The sequence below is a fragment of the Lipotes vexillifer genome, unplaced genomic scaffold (genome assembly GCF_000442215.2).
Source record: "Lipotes vexillifer unplaced genomic scaffold, Lipotes_vexillifer_v1.1 scaffold1094, whole genome shotgun sequence".
In the NCBI taxonomy this organism is placed as follows: domain Eukaryota; kingdom Metazoa; phylum Chordata; class Mammalia; order Artiodactyla; family Lipotidae; genus Lipotes; species Lipotes vexillifer.
In genome coordinates, this window is record NW_006792775.1 from 2,035,132 (window position 1) to 2,046,413 (window position 11,282).

General features: G+C 45.2%; 1 protein-coding gene across 1 annotated transcript in view; it reads left to right on the forward strand.

The window, feature by feature from the left end:
• The window catches only part of KCNQ1 (potassium voltage-gated channel subfamily Q member 1), a 359,111-nt gene that overhangs the window by 159,084 nt on the left and 188,745 nt on the right, over window positions 1-11,282 (forward strand). The window lies entirely within an intron of this gene.

Genomic DNA, 11,282 nt, shown 5'->3' on the forward strand with positions numbered 1-11,282 from the left:
AAGGAAGATTCGAGAAGCTGTTCCCAGAAGCCAGGCCTAGCTGCTGGGCAGGCAGAAACAACAGGAGTCCACTCAAGCAAGGGATTTTCCGAAGCGGAACTGGGCGCCAGCTGTGAATGTGCATTTTCACTCCGCTCCTTGCCCTGTTCCTGGCAGCTGTTGTGGGAATGGCTTTTACACTTTCTGTCCGTGTCCCTTACTTCTCGCCTCTGAGTGGAGACACAGGTGGCGACGCGGCAGTGCTGGCTCGTGGTCTGCGAGCCGGGCATGGGCAGCTGGCACAGACCTGGGGCCGAGGCTCAGCAATGTCACGCAGGGTCTGGCTGCAGCTGTCCGGATGCCCTGGGGAGGGGGTTCTCGTTCACAGTGCAGGATCTGCAGGGCTTTGGCAAATCCGCCAAGAGGGGGTGGATTTGGGGGTGGGGGGGGGGGGGGAAGGGGCTTTGACTTGGGAAGGACGGGGGCAGCTTCTGTTCATCCCTGTGGAGAGAGCTGGCTTGGGGAACACGCCTGTGCCAGGCCCCGGAGGGATACGGGGGAGGTGGAAGGCGAGGTCCCCGTGCCAAGGAACATACACAGACCTGCGGTCCAGGCACACATAAGCCCTGCACCCAGCCGGACGAGGGGACAGTCTCTAGAGCCTTGGAAAGCTTTGTGAAGGACTTGGGTTACACCTGGGAGATTAGGCAGGATTTTAATCAGTCACCAGCGGGAGGGCTAGGTGAAGACCCAGACACCAGAGGGGACTCTCCTGGGGGCAGAGGGCAGTGGGCATGGGCTGGGGCCTTACAGCAAGTTTGACTTGGTGCTGAGGAGTCCTGGCCTAGGCTGTGTGACCCAGAGCATGAGCTTTAGCCTTTTTAACCTGTTTGCTCGTCTAGAAATGGGAATCAAAGCTGCCACCCCACAGAGTTGCCGTGACAATGAAATGAGGTCATGACTGAAGCGGAAAATGGGGAAATGGGAATTCCCTCCATGCGTCTTGTGGAAGCCAAGTGTGTCCCAGTGTTGGGGATAAGCTGGACTTGCTGGAATAGGCAGGGGGCAGGGGCTCGATGGAAAGTCGAAAGAAGTGAGACCAGGTGCTCCTGGGAGCAGGTTTTGGGGACGTTCGTGGTCGGAGGGGGCTCTGTTCAGGCACGTGGGCAGTTCCAGGCCAGGTGGAAGGACAAAGGGTGCTCCGACATACTCTGATGTCACTCCAGGACGAGATGTGCAGGACCGTGGGACGGGGCAAGGCACAGATGTGGGGGACTTCCACAAAACATTGCTTCCTGACTTGAGAAAGTACCATCCGAGATAGAACGCAATAAGGAAGGAGATGGAAATCATCCAGTCTCTTCACCTAAAGACAAACAGTTAATATTTTGATCAATTTCCTTCCAGTCTTTTTTCTGTGCCCATATTTTCAAATCACCCTATTAAGCAGGGCCACTGGCTGGAAGGAAAAATGCTGCGCTGTTTGGTTCCTGTTCTCTGGAGAGAGGGTGAGACTTGGCAGCCGGTGTCGCCAGCTGTGGTAGTCGCCACGCCAGAGGCTGCGTTCGCCATCCCAGACCTCCCATTTTCCTAGAAAACAAAATTGTTTTGTTCTGCCCTGAAAACTTAGGCCCAGATTCTGGCCTTGACAAGGCAAAGGCAGCCAAGGAATTAAAGCATTGACAACTGGGATTGTCTTATGAAAGTGTGGCTTCATTGTCGCCAGGATGCAGTGCTCTTTTTCCCAAGGTCTGGCACTCCAGATGGCTCACCTAGCGTAGCTCCGGTGCCCTCCTCGGGGCCTGGGTGTCCAGTTGAGTTGCCCTGATGAGTCCACCGTGGGCCCGGCCCGCTCTGCACTTGCGAGGCCAGGGCTGTGGTTTTTTGCACGTCTTTGTAAAACACCCATCTCAGTCTCCTTGAAGTTGGGGGTGACAAGCCAGGTCTCTTGGGACACAGCACTTAGCACAGAGCTTTGCCCGAAGGGGCAGCGCGCCACTGTGTCTGCCAAGGATTCACATCTACCCCCCAGCCCCTGCCACACTCCCTGTACCTTCTTGCAGGGGCCTGACCAGGCTGTGACTGCAGGTGGGTAACGGGGAGGGTCTGCAGCCTTGATTGCTGCCTGCCTGCGCTGGGGGAGGCATACCCCACAGTCTCTGACACAGAAGCTGTGCAAAGCAGTGCCATCCCTGTTGACTTGGAGAAAGCAACCTGTGGAGCCCCTCTCTTTGCCCCTTGCTGCGGGGACCCTCTGTGCTGTTCTCAGGATTAAACCAAACTTCACACATTCTTTTCTGGCAGGTGCAGGCCCCACCCGCTCCCAGCAGCCGACTGATGTGCACACTTTAATTTCCTAAAACACCAGGGCTGGGCCTTTGTCAGGGGTCAGGTGGCTCACCCTTGGCCCTGGGGCTTTGGAGATGGCACTTGTCATCTCGGATGTTTGGAAAGCAGTCCCACTTTCCAGCCACTGCTCTGCTGTTCCTTCCTTCTGTATACAAGTGATGCAGACGTAGAAATATGTGTTTGTGCTCGTTTTTCCTTTCCTTTTTTTTTTTTTTTTTTTTTTTTTTTTTGGTGAAAGAACATTTGAATCCTGGATGAAGTTCTACCTCTGTCACTTGACGACTGAATAATATAACCCAGGGTACTTGAATCTCAGCCCCGAATCTCTAAAATGGGGGCTGCAAATGTTCCCGCCAGGTCCCAGACCTGAGAGCCTTTGAATGCACACGCATTCTTCAAGACTTACCCGTCACTTTCCTGTGCTCTGCGAGAATGTCACGGGCAAACAGCCCTTCACTCGGAGCCCTTCTCCAGGGTGTGACTAAGTAATGTCTGTGCGGTTTCCTGCTGGAAGTCTGCCCTCGCCCCCATGGGCTGTGAGCTCCCTGAGTTTATTTACATCTCTCTGATTGCTAGTCAGGCACAACACCTTTCCACATGTTCATCGGCCATTTGGATTCCTCTTTTGCGCTGTGCTTGTTTGTCTGTTGCCCCATTTTTCATTAAGTTGCTAACATTTGTCTTATTGATATGTAGGAATTCGTTATATTTTGCGGATACTTTTCTTCTGTGGTTGTCTTTTGACCCTTAAATGTGTTGTTTGATGATTAGGACTCAGTTTTAATTGTAGTTAAATTAATCAGTCTTTTCCCTTACGGTTACTGCTTACATTTTAGAAAATCCTTCCAAACCCTGAGGTCATGAATATATTCTTTTAGGTTCAGTCAGAAAGTCTTTATAGTTTTACTTTTCTTCATTAGTCTTCAATTGCCTGGAATGCCAAGAATGAAATGTTGACGTACGGTGTGAGGTAAGGGTCCAAGTCAGACTTCTTCCCATGTGGACAGCCAGCTATGCCTGGACTTCAGGCCACCTCCTCCCACTATGTGCAGGCCCCACTATGTGCAGGCCACCTCTTATACACAGCAAGCATCCAGATGTGTGGGGGCTATTTCTGGACCGTCAACCCTGTCCCCTTGGGCTGTTTGTCTCTTTCTGCATTAGCACCACACCACCTTAATGACTACTACTTTGTAAGAGGTAACGATGTCTGGTAGAGCAAGTCCTCCTACCTTGTTGCTGTTCAAGAATTTTGTGGATTCTTGGCTTTTTGCACTTCCAGAGCAATTTTAGAATCAGCTTGCCAAGGTTCCAACACAGAAACCGTGGGATTTTTATTAAGATTTGGGGAGAATCTTTTCACTATTGAGTCTTCTAGTCAATGGAACAAAAGCTGTTTCTCCACTATTTATGTCTTCTTGAATGTTGCTTGTTAAGGTTTTATAATTTCTCCTTAGAGTTCTTGTATGTCCTTAATTACGTACTAAAAATTTTTTGTACCACTGTATACAAGCTTGTTTTTTTTTTTTAACAGAAGAGACAAAAATAGTACAGGTTTTTTTGTCCTCTCACCAGCTTCCCCTAATGTTAGCATCTTCTAAAACCACGGTACAGTTAGCAACACTAAGAAATGAACACTCGGCAGCACTAGCAATTAAGCTACAGTTTAGTTAATTTACCTGGATTCTTCCAGTTTAACTACTAATGTCCTTTTTCTGTCCCAGGATCCATCATTGCATTTAGTCAGGTCTGCTTAGTCTCCTCTGATCCATGAAGCCAAATCTTGGTCCCTCCTTGTTCCTCATGACCCTGACACTTTTTTTTTTTTGGCGGTACGCGGGCCTCTCACCGTCGTGGCCTCTCCCGCTGCGGAGCACAGGCTCCGGACGCGCACGCTCAGCGGCCATGGCTCACGGGCCCAGCCGCTCCGTGGCATGTGGGATCTTCCCGGACCGGGGCACGAACCGGTGTCCCCTGCATCGGCAGGCGGACTCCCAACCACTGCGCCACCAGGGAAGCCCCGACCTTGACACTTTTGAGGAATACCAGTCAGGCGTCAGTGTCCCTCGGTTTGGGTTTGTCACTATTTTCTCAGGATTAGACTGGTGTTATGGGTTTGGGGGGAAGAATGCCACAGAAGTGAGGTGCTTTTCTCACTGCACCATATCAGGGAACATGACATCAACATGGTTTGTCACTGGTACTGTTCACCTTGACCCACTTGGTTAAGGTGGTATCAGCCAGCCTTATTTAGTATTCTTCCCTTTCCAGTCTGGTCATGAGAAGTGGGTCACCAGGTCCTGCCCACACCCAAGGGGAGGGGAGTTACGGTCTACCTCCTGCATGAGAGAATATCAAAGCGTTGGTGAACATATGTTAAAACCACCACAGCAATGAATAAATATTTGAGAGGAGATACTTTGAAGTTTCTCCTTAAAGTTTCACCTACTAACTTTAGCATTCATCCCTGGATCTTGCCTGTAGCAAATATCACTGTGGTGTTCTAATGGTGGTTTTTTTCCCCTCAGTCTTTCTACATTTATTATCTGGAATTCTTCCATAAGGAAGATTTATCCCTCTCTTCCAGTTATCTGTTGATTTATATCAGTATGGACTCAGGAATATTTATTTTTTTGAGCTGTAATCTAATACTATTATTTTGTATAATATTTTTTTTCTTTTCCTGTTGAAGTCTTTTTTTTTTATAACATCTTCTTTGGGGTATAATAGCTTCACAGTGGTGTGTTGGGTTCTGCTGTAATAACAAAGTGAATCAGCTAAACATACACATATATCCCCATATCCACTCCCTCTTGCCTCTCCCTCCCACACTCCCTATCCCACCCTTCCAGGTGGACACAAAGCACCGAGCTGATCTCCCTGTGCTAATGTGGCTGCTTCCCACTAGCTATCTATTTTACATTTGGTAGTGTATATATGTCCATGCCACTCTCTCACTGCGTCCCAGTTTACCCTTCCCCCTCCCCGTGTCGTCAAGTCCATTCTCTATGTCTGCGTCTTTATTCCTGTCCTGCCCCTAGGTTCTTCAGAACCTTTTTTTTTTTTTTTTTTTTTTTAGATTCCATATATATGTGTTAGCATACGGTATTTGTTTTTCTTTTTCTGACTTACTTCACTCTGTATGACAGTCTCTAGGTCCATCCACCTCACTACAAATAGCTCAATTTCGTTTCTTTTTGTGGCTGTGTAATATTCCATTGTATATATGTACCACATCTTCTTTATCCATTCATCTGTCGACGGACACTTACATTGCTTCCGTGCCCTGGCTATTACAAATAGAGCTGCAATGAACATTGTGGTACATGACTCTTTTTGAATTGTGGTTTTCTCAGGGTATATGCCCAGGAGTGGGATTGCTGGGTCATATGGTGGCTCTGTTTTTAGTTTTTTAAGGAACCTCCATACCGTTCTCCATAGTGGCTGTATCAATTTACATTCCCACCACCAGTGCAAGAGGGTTCCCTTTTCTCCACACCCTCTCCAGCATTTATCGTTTGTAGATTTTTTGATGATGCCCATTCTGACCGGTGTGAGGTGATACCTCATTGTAGTTTTGATTTGCATTTCTCTAATGATTAATGATGTTGAGCATCCTTTCATGTATTTGTTGGCAATCTGTATATCTTCTTTGGGGAAATGTCTGTTTAGGTCTTCTGCTCATTTTTGGATTGGATTGTTTTTTTGTTTTGATATTGTGCTGCATGAGCTGCTTGTATATTTTGGAGATTAATTCTTTGTCAGTTGCTTTGTTTGCAAATATTTTCTCCCATTCTGAGGGTTGTCTTTTCGTCTTGTTTATGGTTTCCTTTGCTGTGCAAAAGCTTTTAGGTTTCATCAGGTCCCACTTATTTTTGTTTTTATTTCCATTTCTCCAGGAGGTGGGTCAAAAAGGATCTTCCTGTGATTTATGTCATAGAGTGTTCTTCCTATGTTTTCCTCTAAGAATTTTATAGTGTCTGGCCTTACATTTAGGTCTTTAATCCATTTTCAGTTTACTTTTGTGTATGGGGTTAGGGAGTGTTCTAATTTCATTCTTTTACATGTAGCTGTCCAGTTTTCCCAGCACCGCTTACTGAAGAGGCTGTCTTTTCTCCATTGTACATTCTTGCCTCCTTTATCAAAAACAAGGTGACCGTAGGTGCATGGGTTTATCTCTGGGCTTTCTGTCCTGTTCCATTGATCTGTATTTCCGTTTTTGTGCCAGTACCATACTGTCTTGATTACTGTAGCTTTGTAGTATAGTCTGAAGTCAGGCAGCCTGATTCCTCCAGCTCCGTTTTCCTTTCTCAAGATTGCTTTGGCTATTCGGGGTATTTTGTGTTTCCATAAAAATTGTGAAATTTTTTGTTCTAGTTCTGTGGAAAATGCCATTGGTAGTTTGATAGGGATTGCATTGAATCTGTAGATTGCTTTGGGTACTATAGTCATTTTCACAGTGTTGATTCTTCCAATCCAAGAACATGGTATATAGCTCTCCATCTGTTTGTATCATCCTTAATTTCTTTCATCGTCTTAATAGTTTTCTGCGTACAGGTCTTTTGTCTCCTTGGTAGGTTTATTCCTAGGTATTTTATTCTTTCTGTTGCAGTGGTAAATGGGAGTGTTTCCTTAATTTCTCTTTCAGATTTTCCATCATTAGTGTATAGGAATGCCAGAGATTTCTGTGCATTAATTTTGTATCCTGCTGCTTGACCAGATTCATTGATTAGGTCTAGTAGTTTTCTGGTAGCATCTTTAGGAGTCTCTATGTATAGTATCATGTCATCTGCAAACAGTGACAATTTTACTTCTTTTCCGACTTGGATTCCTTTTATTTCTGTTTCTTCTCCGATTACTGTGGCTAAAACTTCCAAAACTATGTTGAATAATAGTGGTGAGAGTGGGCAACCTTGTCTTGTTCCTGATCTTAGTGGAAATGGTTTCAGTTTTTCGCCACTGAGAATGATGTTGGCTGTGGGATTGTCATATGTGGCCTTTATTATGTTGAGGTAAGTTCCCTCTGTGCCTACTTTCTGGAGGGTTTTTGCCATAAAGGGGTGTTGAATTTTGTCGAAAGCTTTTTCATCTTTTGAGATGACCATACGGTTTTTCTCCTTCAATTTGTTAATATGGTGTATCACATTGATTGATTTGCATATATTGAAGAATCCTTGCATTCCTGGGATAAACCCTACTTGATCATGGTGTATGATCCTTTTAATGTGCTGTTGGATTCTGTTTGCTAGTACTTTGTTGAGGATTTTTGCATCTACGTTCACCAGTGATATTGGCCTCTAGTTTTTTTTGTGACATCTTTGTCTGGTTTTGGTATCAGGGTGATGGTGGCCTCGTAGAATGAGTTGGGGAGTGTTCCTCCCTCTGCTGTATTTTGGAAGAGTTTGAGAAGGATGGGTGTTAGCTCTTCTCTAAATGTTTGATAGGATTCTGTATAATATTTTTAATATTATTTATTTTGTTGCTCCAATTGTTCTAGCTTTGGTCACTGGATTGAGAGTTCTTTCGGGTTAGTTCCTGTGTCCATTTGATGTGCCCTCATCCTTTTCATTTATTTATTTTTGAGCATTTCTTTCCTTTCTAACACTAGACAATACTTCAGGCTTATCTTATATTTCCACTGCCCTAGCCCTAGAATCACCATTCTGTCAGAGAGCCCTGGTTCCTTTTACTGGAGAATGGGATTTAGAAACCAGGATCTGGGCACTAGGTGCTCATTGCTCCACAGTTGGTCACTGCTTCGAGGGCCTCTCAGCGGACAGAGCTAGGAAATGTATGTATGTGAATAACCCAAGTGTACACGTACATCTGTATTTATCTGTGTCTACGTTAAACTCAATGTAAGTTCATACTGGTATTTCCGACCACAGGGCTCCGTTCGCCAACCCCCAACTCTGTCGGTTACGTTTTTTTCTGACATTGAGAATCCTGGCTCCCGCTATCTATAGTTATTTACTTATTTAACTCAAGTGTACCTGCAGTACCCCTATGAGAAACAAACTTACCAACTAGAATATACTGTGTTTATGACGGTTTTTTGTTTTGTTTTGTTTTGGTTTTTTTTACTTTAAACATATCCCATCAAAAGATTGTTTCCCAAGACTTCATAGTCCAGCTCCTTCTTTCCCTCTCCGTTTAGTGCTGTGTTATGTATTCGTAATACAGAATTCACTCGTGACAGTATGCTTTCCATCCTGGATCCTCCAAAAGGCTTATTTTGGCGGGGAAGCGGGGGTTGCATGTAGTAAAATTTACTCTTGGAGGTGTACAGTTCTATGGGTTTTGACAAATGCCTGGAGTCATTGTACCTACCACCACAACATCATACAGAGAAGTTCCATAGCCCTAAAAATTCCATTGTGCAACTCTTTTGAAGTCAAGTACTCCCCCTCCTCTAAACACTAGCAGCCATTGATCTGTTTTATGTCCCTGGAGTTTTGCCTTTTCCAGAATGTCATATAAATGGAATCATATAATATGTAGCCTTTTGCATCTGGCTTCTTTCACTGCTTAGCAAAATGCATTTGCGATTCATCTGTGTCGTTGCATGCATGAACCATTAGTTCATCTCTTTGATTGCTGGATGGAATTCCATTGTATGGATGTACCACAGTTTATCCATTCACCTACTGAAGTGCATCTTAGTTGTTTCCTGGTTTTGGCAGCTGTAAGCAAAATTGCTATACACGTTCATGTACAGGTTTTTCTGAACGTAAATTTTCAGTTCACTTGGGTAAATAACTGGGACAGGGACCAATCGGTCACAAGATAAAAATGTATGTTGAACTTTATGAGGGGCCACCAAACCCTCTTCCAACGTGGCTGCACCATTTTGCATTCTCACCAGCAACATGTAAAAGTTCTAGTTGCTGTGCATCTCCATGAGCATATGGTATTGTCAGGCTTCGATTTCTTTTTTCTTTTCTTAATGTAAAGTGAAAAGTAAGGCTCTAACCTTATTCTTTGCCAAATATCCAAAACTGACACCGTTTAAAACTTTTAGTCATTCTAACATGGGTATAATGGTAGCTCATTGTGGATTTAATTTGCATTTCCCTAACAACTACTGGTATTGATTGAATTGAGCATCTTTTCATGAGCTTATTAGTAATCCATTTTTAAAACTGGGTTGTTAGCTTCCCTGTCAGGTTGCCACAGTTCCTTACATATTCTGGATAAAAGTCCTTGACCAGAGAAGTGACATGTAAACATTTTCTCCAAGTCTATGACTTGTCTTTTCATTCCCTTCGCAGTGTCTTTTACAGAGCAAATGCTTTTAATTTTGATAAAGTCCAGTTTTTCAATTTTCTTCTGCTCACAGACTGAGCTTTTGGTATCATACTCCAACACTCATTGCCAAATCCAGAGACATTCTCCTGTGTCTTCTTGAAGAGAATTTATAGTTTGTGTTTCATTTTAGTTTTTTCAGTAAGACTGCATACAATACCTTTACATTTTCATTTTCTGATTGTTGATGATCTCCTACAACGTGAGGTGTAAGTGCTAAATGTATTAAAATTTACACACACTCATACGTTTATACTTAGGAGATGGTTGTACTACTCTGGGGTGGGGAATCCTTTCTTTTTCAAAACGCAAAAGATAGGTATCGCTTCAAAATCATATAAAATTTCCTGTGACGGAACAACCATAATTAAGGTAAAAACACCAGAGGTAGACTGGGGAAGATACTTGTGCCTCACACGCAAAGGGTTAACTATCTCTAGCATAGAAAAAAAAATTCCTACAAATTGACGAACAGAAGTGAGCAAAGGGTATGAACAGATAATTCCACAAGAGGAAAACCAAATAGCCTCCGAGCCACAACGGGCAACCAGCATAGAAGGAAAGGCACCATGCCCGTCTTCATCTACATGTGATGGGCCCAGCTAAGGCTGCCAAAGGCCGGTGCGGGCATGGATGTGGAGAAGGTGGCATGCGCACACACTACTGCTGGAGCCTAATTGATACGACTCCTTGGGAAAACAATCCAGCAACACCTATTAAACTTACCAAGGACGCACCCTCTCACCTGCCTCAGTGTGTCAGGTTTTCATAAAGATGGATGGGTGCATCATTGTCTTAAAGTAGTGGCTTAAAGCTAATGGAACCAAATGTCCGTCACACGTGGAATGGTCGAGTTAATTGTGGTAGATCTAAGCTACGGACTGTTACGCAACTACTAAAATAAGACTTAGGTCCATGTCTAAATACCTGTAGAAAAATGAGATGGGCACATTGCAGTGACAGGAACAGAGCCGTCACGTGTGTATCAATGCAAGTCCCACCAGGTGTCAGCTGCTCTCGTGAGCAGAGGGATGAGCTAGGAATCTAGTTGGTGGTTAACGCTGATGACCTCGGGGGAGGAAGGCCTTCATGAATCTTTGAGTTGTGTCCCTTTTTACAAGTAAATCGTTATTTTACAACAAAAACTTTAAATGGAAAAATAAAAAAGGTCCAGATTGAAAACCAGGGGACTGGTAATTATTCTTAGTCAGCCCTGAACAGTAGCATCTGCTCACTGCGGGTGGGCCCAGGAGTCTGAATGCCAACACCAGCCGTCGGGGTGGTTCCTTTGGCCTCCCTCAGGGTGCGGGTGGCAGACGCAAGGGGCCAGGAGCTCTGCGGCTGCCCCTTCCTCCCCGGCTTGTGACGCTCTGTGAGCAGGAGCCCTACCACCCTGGGTCTTCACGGATGCATCGAAAGCCATCCAGCCACACGACAGTGACAGCGTGGTGATGAGAGTCAGTGTCTTAGCAGACCTGTGCTTGGCAGCTGTGTTCTATTCTTGACCTGAACGTCTGGTGTGAACCTGGGGAGAGGCCCAGACACCTGAGCTCAGCCCAGGCACAGTCCTCACTCTGAGGGGGTGTCATCGGCTCTCAACTGCTCCTTGCCCACTGTGGCCTCAGGCACGTGGGGGCCATCGGGACCCC